This window comes from Terrapene carolina, unplaced genomic scaffold (assembly GCF_002925995.2).
Source record: "Terrapene carolina triunguis isolate 2854851 unplaced genomic scaffold, T_m_triunguis-2.0 Scaffold21625, whole genome shotgun sequence".
Classification (NCBI taxonomy): domain Eukaryota; kingdom Metazoa; phylum Chordata; order Testudines; family Emydidae; genus Terrapene; species Terrapene triunguis.
The window spans coordinates 1-7,817 of record NW_020685976.1 but is presented as its reverse complement, the minus strand read 5'-3'; the positions used below and the strand labels follow the sequence as shown (position 1 = coordinate 7,817).

At 50.8% G+C, this 7,817-nt stretch overlaps 1 long non-coding RNA gene across 3 annotated transcripts; it reads right to left on the bottom strand.

The window, feature by feature from the left end:
• Window positions 1-932: 932 nt before the first annotated feature.
• On the bottom strand, window positions 933-6,081 carry LOC113408669. 3 transcript variants are annotated; one of them, XR_003899961.1, is made up of 4 exons: window positions 5,741-6,081; window positions 2,399-2,477; window positions 1,781-1,965; window positions 933-1,690 (listed from the first exon to the last, which is right to left on the bottom strand). It is a non-coding gene; the product is annotated as an uncharacterized LOC113408669 (long non-coding RNA). The 3 variants fall into 3 exon arrangements; XR_003899960.1 differs by lacking the exon at window positions 1,781-1,965; XR_003899959.1 differs by lacking the exons at window positions 933-1,690; window positions 1,781-1,965; window positions 2,399-2,477 and adding an exon at window positions 4,726-4,842.
• Between the last annotated feature and the right edge of the window lie 1,736 nt (window positions 6,082-7,817).

Here is a 7,817-nt window from a genome sequence, read left to right as displayed (position 1 = left end):
CGGCTCCAGCCGCCAACCTGGCCAGGAGGGAGGCAATGGGGGGATGGAGGCAGGAGGCAGGGCTGGCACTTAAGAGGAGCAGAGCCATAGAGATGGGTGGGGCCCTGTACCGGGGGGGTGCAGCCCCCCAAGTTTCTGTCTAGCCTACCTCAGCCCCCCCACGGGGAAGAGGATGGTGCCACCCATGGAGGGGGGAAATTGGGGTTTAAGGGTTTAGGGTTTGGATTACAGGGTCAGGGTCTAGGGGTTGGATTAGGGTAAGGGGGAGTTATGTTTAGGGTGTGGATTAGGTTTGGAAAGGGCTAGGGGTTGAGAGGGAGAGTCAGGGCTGCCCGGGGGGGGGGGCAAGTGGGGCAATTTGCCCCAGGCCTCGCAGGGGCCCCCACGAGAATATAGTACTGCAACTTTTTTTTATGGAAGGGGCCCCCAAAATTGCTTTTCCCCAGGCCCCCTGAATCCACTAGGCAGCCCTGGGGAGAGTTAGATTAGGGGAGGGGAGGGGTAGGTTCTGGGAGGCAGGGTTGAGGGTTAGAGGGTTGTGTTTAATGCGAGGGTTAGGATGAGCTTTAGGTTGGGTAAGAGTTTGGGTTCAAAGGTGAGTTAGAGTTAAGGGGTTAGGGTTATGGTCAGGGTGGGGGTTATGATATAATAGGGTAATGATCAGGGTTAGTTGAAGGGTTAGGGTGCAGGGGTCAGGGTTGGGTTGCCTAGGGTGAAGGGAGGGTTCAGGGTTTAGGGTTGGATTGTGGTGTGGGATAGGGTCAAAGGTTAGGGGGAGGAGTTGGGTTAGAGTACTGGGGAACAGGAGTTAGGGTTTGGGATTAGGGTTAGCAGGTGAGGGCTCAGGCTTTGTCTTTTTTGCTCTTCTAATTGTTTGAATTGACCATTCTGTATCAATTTCCTGTAAATATAGTTTAATTCCTTTTATTAACTTTTCAAAAACATTAGTTTCATTATTATACCACCACCTATATTTTTATTGTGAAATAGTAAATTACAGGTTTTAATACTCATGGTTTTTTTTGTTTTTTAATGTCAGGCTATTATTTGTGATCATATCACTTGAATGCTGTCTGATTTCCTTGGTTGTCTCAGCCCTGCTCCAGAAGTAGCAATTTGTGATGGATGCTGTCTGCCCTGTCACAGTTTCCTACCCCATGAAATCTCAATATTAAATTTGGATCTCAATAAAACAAATGTTTTCTCACTTAGAAAAATGTATTGTTAGAAAACTCATTTAATGTGTCCCAATTTCAAACAGATTTCCCAGAAGTAGCACACTGTGACAATGCATACCCCATCTGCCACAAATCGCTACTCCTAGACCCAGGGCTGGCAAAAACGTGCTATGTAGATGTCAGTAACTGCAACTGGTAGGAAATTGGGGCAGGGAGCAATTTGTAATAGTACGTCCTGACACTACAGAGGAGATACTGGGCTGTTTCCCCCCACCAGACATCAGGCTCTCCACCTTCGGGTCAGTGACTGCCAGGGCAGCTGGGGGCTGGTCTTGGTCTCTGTGATGAGCAGGCTACTCTGGGTGCAGGAGAGGGTAAGATCTGGGGCAGGTTGTTCAGCAGCCAGGAACCCACGTGCTTGTCCGTCCCTGAGCAGCTGAGGAGCACAGTGTGCAGCTGGTCCATGCACCTGCTGTAGCACTGCTCTGTGGCCAGGCTCTGCTTGGTGGTGGCTGCAAGAGATGGGTCAGCATCAAAAACAGCACAGCAAACGGGGAGCCAGGAGCTGCTGTGGCAATCAGCCACCAGCCAAACCCACAAACCTGTCAGCCTGCAGCATCACCATCTGTCCTCCATGTGCCACACACACCTCTCCACCCCTCCTCTGTATGCCAGAGACGCTCATCTATCCATCTCCAGACATCTGTTTCTCTCTGATTTTCCATGCAGCACCCAACACAATGAGGCCCGGATCTGAGTGACGCTTTTGGGTGCTGCAGTAGTGGAGCTGTAGGATGATAGTGCATCTCTGGGCATCTCTAGTCTCAGCCCCTTTTCTCTTGAGCCCGAAGCCATGACTCTGAGTTCACACCTCTCGGGCCCAGACCCCATAGCCCCGAAGATACTCAACCAACCACTCGTGCTCTGTGATCCCGTTACAGCAACAAGGATCTCCCCAAAGTCCCCATGAAGAGGAGGAGGAGTGACACCTTGAGCCTGGCAGGCAGCATGAACTCTCCTCAGCATGGCATGGATCATCCCTGGGGCAGACAGATCCTATATGACCCATACGAGACCACGGGGGGCAAGAGAGTGCATCCCACTGAGCCTGATAGGAGGTGTGGACCCTCCCTCTGGGTTGCATTGGGGCAGACAGACCCTCCCCCGAGATGGATCCTCCCCAACCCATGGGAGACTACAGGGTGCCAGGGAGTCTTTACCCAGGGTCTTGCTCTGTTGCAGGCTCTCCATGTGCTACACCGTGATCTCCAGCACGTCAACTTTCTGCAGCTTGGATTGCTGTAAGGAGTGGAGGGAGGCACTGTTAATGAGTGATGGCAGGTACAAGGATTTGGGGACGCAAGGTGCTGGGGGGTCGCAGGTGGGACAGTGCCATGTGTGTCCATCCATGCCCCTCCCCCCCATTTGGGCAGTGACCCGTGGTTGCTATTTCACACTTTAAGAAAAGAGCCCAATGCCACTGTTTGTCACAGGGTAATTTTATTTAACACAAAGCGTTCATCAGAAATTTACAACCCCCACCTTGCCCAGCACCTGCCCAAGGCGGCGCAGTCACTCATAACAGCAAATACCCCAGAACATACAGACCCAAAGGGCAGCAGCTTAAATGAGAAGCAATGAGATGATGCCCAGAGAACCTAGTGAGGGGCTGTGGGGAAGTAGATAAATTGCAACTAACTACAATGGGGAAAATCATAATCCACCAGGGAGAAAAACTGACTCCACTGGGAAATCAAACCAGCTCCAGCGAGCCTGGGATTTCCAGCAATTCGGGATTGGAGCAAGAATTCTCCACTTCCCTTCATTGTCTGGCAATTTCCAGGAAAGGGTAATGTTAGAGAGCCCTCCACAAATGGATAATTCCCAGCCCACTGTGACCAAATGCACCCCTGTATTCACACCCTACACAGTATTGTAACAATCTTTGGACAAAATATGCCTTGTGAGGTAGCATTTGAAACTCAGTGATCAATACTATTTTGGTGAAATGGCTGTAGCAACAGTCTGTGTAAAGTTATGAAATTCCACCTATAGGGTATTAAAAGCACAAGTTCCAATTCACATAGCCTGATTAGATGGAACTGGTCAAGCACACCTGTCCTAAAGAAAGGGATGTGCGTTTGCCTCAGTTTGCATTTCAGCTGTAAACAGATTCCACAGGACAAGAGGGGGAAGAAAGAAGCAGTATACACAGATGAACAGAAACAGCACAAAGCCTCCTTCTTCCACCAAACTCCATCTCTCCTTGCTCTCAGCAAGAAAGAACTTTCCCTAAGGTGAACACTCAGGAAAATGTTTTTCAAATGGTGACCGAGCTATAAAAGTGAAGGGCAAAAACACCCAAGTTCTCTCTCCCTCCCCGTCTCCCTTTCACCTAAGATGATCAGAGAAACAGCTGCTGGACCCTGGAAGCAGATGCTGGCCTGAGAGTTTGGGCAGCAATATTACTGGAACCTGTGGGAAGGGACTTCACAAGCCTAGTTTGTTAAGGTTAGAAAGCATTTTATCTTTATTTTTTCTTGTAACCATTTCTTCTTTAATGCCTTATTACTTTTGTTCACTTAAAACCTCTCTATGTAGTTAAATAAACTTGTTTTATTCTTGAACCAAAACTAATCCAGTGTTGTGAACTGTAAATGGAATTATCCACAAGGTGGCAGATTTTTGTATATTGACCTCCTAGAGGTACAACAGACCTAATCTATCTGGCCTGTCCAGGAGAGGGCTGGACAGTGCACAACACGTTTTTGGGGTAAAATTCAGGACAGGGAGTGTGTTGGGGTCACCCTGCATGTGGTAGCCCAGGTCTGACGGAAGCCAAAGTGTGACTGGAGTGCTGACAAGCTCTGGGATCAGAGTCGTAGCCGTGTACAGACACTTGGGGGGGGGAAGGGGGGGAGCATCACGCTGACAGGCTGTTTGTGAGCTACCCAAGTCAGAGCTATAACAGAGAAGCACGGTGAGGCACCACACCCCACCCCCCGTTGCAGGTCAGGTGACATAGCCCCACACTGGTCAGGATTACAGCGTGGAACATCATACCGGGGCCACAGCAAGAGCCCCCCCCCCCCCAGCTGTTGTAGTGTTATAAAACACTCCCCAGCAGAATCTGTTACTTTGCTGTTGAGGATGCTGGAGCAAGCTGACCATGTACAGTAACAGGGGCAAAAGGAAGGGGGGGGGGCGGGGAAGGTCTAGACAAGGCTGCTCTTCCCTCTCTGAAATGATGTAGTGAGTTTCTGACACCTTCCCTCTCCCCCCCATACACCCTGCTCTTTAAATACTCACAGTCTTCATTTGGGTGTTTACATACAAGTGACATCTGCACAGAGATGTTCACAAATTGGTCTGCTCAGCTGTTCCGATTCCCTGAACTGGCCACCCTTTCCCATTACCTCCAGGAAACGGAGTTTCATACCTTTTAATTCTTTACTTTTCAAGAAACCTTCATATCTTCTTTTAACACTTCCTAGGGTTTTATTGTGACTCTCATTTACCATATTTAATACATTATTAAAAACAAAACATTATCAAGTCTATTTTTATGATCACATGACTTCACTGGTGCTTGAATTGCTGGTTGGCCGGAATGGCTACCTCTAGACCAAGGGAGGGGTGGACAGCCGTTGCTCCTGTGAAACCTCTTTTTAAAATTTACACACAAGTAAAACAAGATTTTGCTAATTTAGAAAAAAAATGTATTAAAATAGTGATTTCACACAAGTTGAAACCTAAGTTACCTCTAAGCTGCGCAGCAGCATATTAAGCACTGTGCAGGCACTCAGGGCTGTGGCGCGGAGACATGCCTCTCCCCCAGCCCCGGACCTGCTGCGGCCGGGGAAGAGGCACCTATCCTGTGGCCCCAGACCTGGGAGCTGCCGCATTAGGGAGAGGTGCCTCTCCCCCCAGCCCAGGTGCTGCTGCGGGGAGAGAGAGCTGCGGGGAGTCCTCTCCCCCCATTCCTGTAGTCCCAGGGCAGCGTGGACTCCAAACCCCTCATCCCCAGCCCTGAGACCACACCCCAGATGGAGCCCTCACCCCCCCCGCACCTCAACACTCTGCCCCAGCCCTGAGCCCCGTCCCACACTCCGAACGCCTCGGCCCCACACCCGCCACATGAATTTTGTTACGTGCACCAATATGGAGGTAATGTGTGACATCACCTCCATATTGGTGCACATAACAAAATTCCTTCCACACGAGTGGGAAAAATTAGAGGGAACACTGATTGAAACTCTGACAAAGTCCAACCCATCTGTCACAACTCCCTTTCCCATAGACCCAGGAATGGGAAATTGTGGGTGTAGCAAATGGTGACAGGGCAGTCCTCCGCCCTCAACCCTCTCCATTCCACCTTTAGCATTACAACCAAAAACCACCCCTTGCAACAGCACCCGAAATAATCACTCTGCACAGCAGACTCTGGCCCCTCCCCAGCCGTAATCTCACAGAGTCCCGTACCCAACGAGGAAGCACACGGCCTGTGAAGAATACTACAGTGAGCACAGATGAGGAATTCAAAGCACTGACTGCTTACTCACAACCAGAGATGCAGAAGGCAGAAACATGAGGACTATTCATGTCTCCTTAGAAGGATGTCAGGCTGCTCAGGTCCACTTCTGCCATATTCTTGTCCACCTAAGGCTCCTGGACGATTCCTCTGCAAACTAATAAAGCCAAGCAAGAACTATCACTACACAGAGCTCTACTGGTGCGTTGAATCGTGCCCTCATCCCTGTCTCCCTCTCCAGTCCCATCTACATCAGCCACACTGGATGAACAGAGACCGAGTAAACACAGACAGTCACAGCTCCACTTTAGCGCCCACTGCCCCGCATGCTTTTTGTCCGCTCCAACTTCTCCATGGCTCCCGAGACCTGGCCTCTGGGAATGCACATCTGCCTGTGTCCTACGAAGGGAGGCAGAACAAGGAAAGGCAAGGACAGACACAGAGAGATAGAGGGTGTGTGTTGGCCAACGTACTAGAGAAGAGAGAGAGACAGATAGAAAGACATGGGAGGAAGGCAAGCAACTCACCACCTGGACTCATCCTCCTGGATGCAACCTTCCCCTGCCGAGGACGCACCATATCTGGCCAGAGAAATGAGCAGTCCCTGAAAATGGGGACCTTGTCTCTCTCATAACCACAGCTGGTCAGGAACCATTGCTTACAAACCCAGCCCCAGCTAACGGGGCGTCCCTACCTGGAGCCAGGGGGGCCCTACGCAGAGCCCTCACCAAACCAGACACTTATCTCACTGACAGTAGCGACTGCTCCACTGCCAACTGGACGGCTCCTGACTTGCATCAACAATGCTCGCAGGCTCACTGCTCTTGCTCGCTTTCCATCCGACGAGGGGAGTAAACTCTGACATTTGATTTCTTTTCCCTCGGTACTAAACCCTGCACAAGGAGGAAAAACAATGAAGTTACTATCTCAGTGAGCAGCGTCCCGTAGGCTATTCTTTTCGCCTCTCCTACATGGTGGTGCTCCGCCCCAAACCCTCTCCCCCATTACACCTTTAGCACTACAACTAAAACGCACCCCTTGCAACGGCACCCGAAATAATCACTCTGCACAGCAGACTCTGGCCCCTCCCCAGCCATACCCAGCGAGGAAGCACACGGCCTGTGAAGAATACTACAGTGAGCACAGATGAGCAATTGAAAGCACTGACCGCTTATTCACAGCCAGTTATGCGGGAGTCAGAAAGCTGAGGACTGTTCATGTCTGCTGACAAGGATGACCAGTCTGCTCATGTCCACTTCTCCCAGTTTCTCCTCAAGATAGGGCTCCTGGAAAATTCCTCTGGAAGCGCAGCTGCAAAAGCCAAGCATGAGCCAACACTACACAAACCTCTATTGGTGCTTCAAATCGTGCCCTCATCCCTGCCTCCCTCTCCAGTCCCATCTACATCAGCTCCACACGATGAACAGAGACCCAGTAAAGACAGTCACAGATCCACTTTAGCACCCACTGCCCCGCATGCTTTTCGTCCTCTCCTACTTCTCCATGGCTCCCGAGACCTGGCCTCTGGGGATGCACACCTAGCACACCTGCCCATATCTTCTGAAGGGAGACAGCACAAGGAAAGGCAAGGACAGACAGAGAGAGAGAGGGTGTGTGTTGGCCAACGTACTAGAGAAGAGAGAGAGAGAAAAACATGGGAGGAAAGCAAGCAACTCACCACCTGGAGTCATCCTCCTAGATGCAACCTTCTGCTGCGGAAGAGAAACTGCTCCTGGCCAGAGAAATGAGCAGACCTTGAAAATGGGGACCTTGTCTCTCTCCTAAGCACAGCTGGTCAGGAACCATTACTTACAAACCCAACCCCAGCCTACGTGGCGTCCCTAGCAGGAGCAAGGTGGGCCGTGAGCTCAACAATCACCAAACCAGACACTTATCTCACTGAGAGTGGCGTGTGCTCGCATCCCAGACAGACGACTCTTGCCTGGCATCAACAATGCTCGCGGTCTCGTCGCTCTGGCTCGCTTTCCATCGCATGGGGGCTTGAGACTCTGACGCGTGACTTCTTTTCCCTTGGTCCTAAACCCAGCACAAGGGGAAAATACAAATCCGTTACCATCTCAGTTGGCAATGTCTCATAGGCTCTTCCT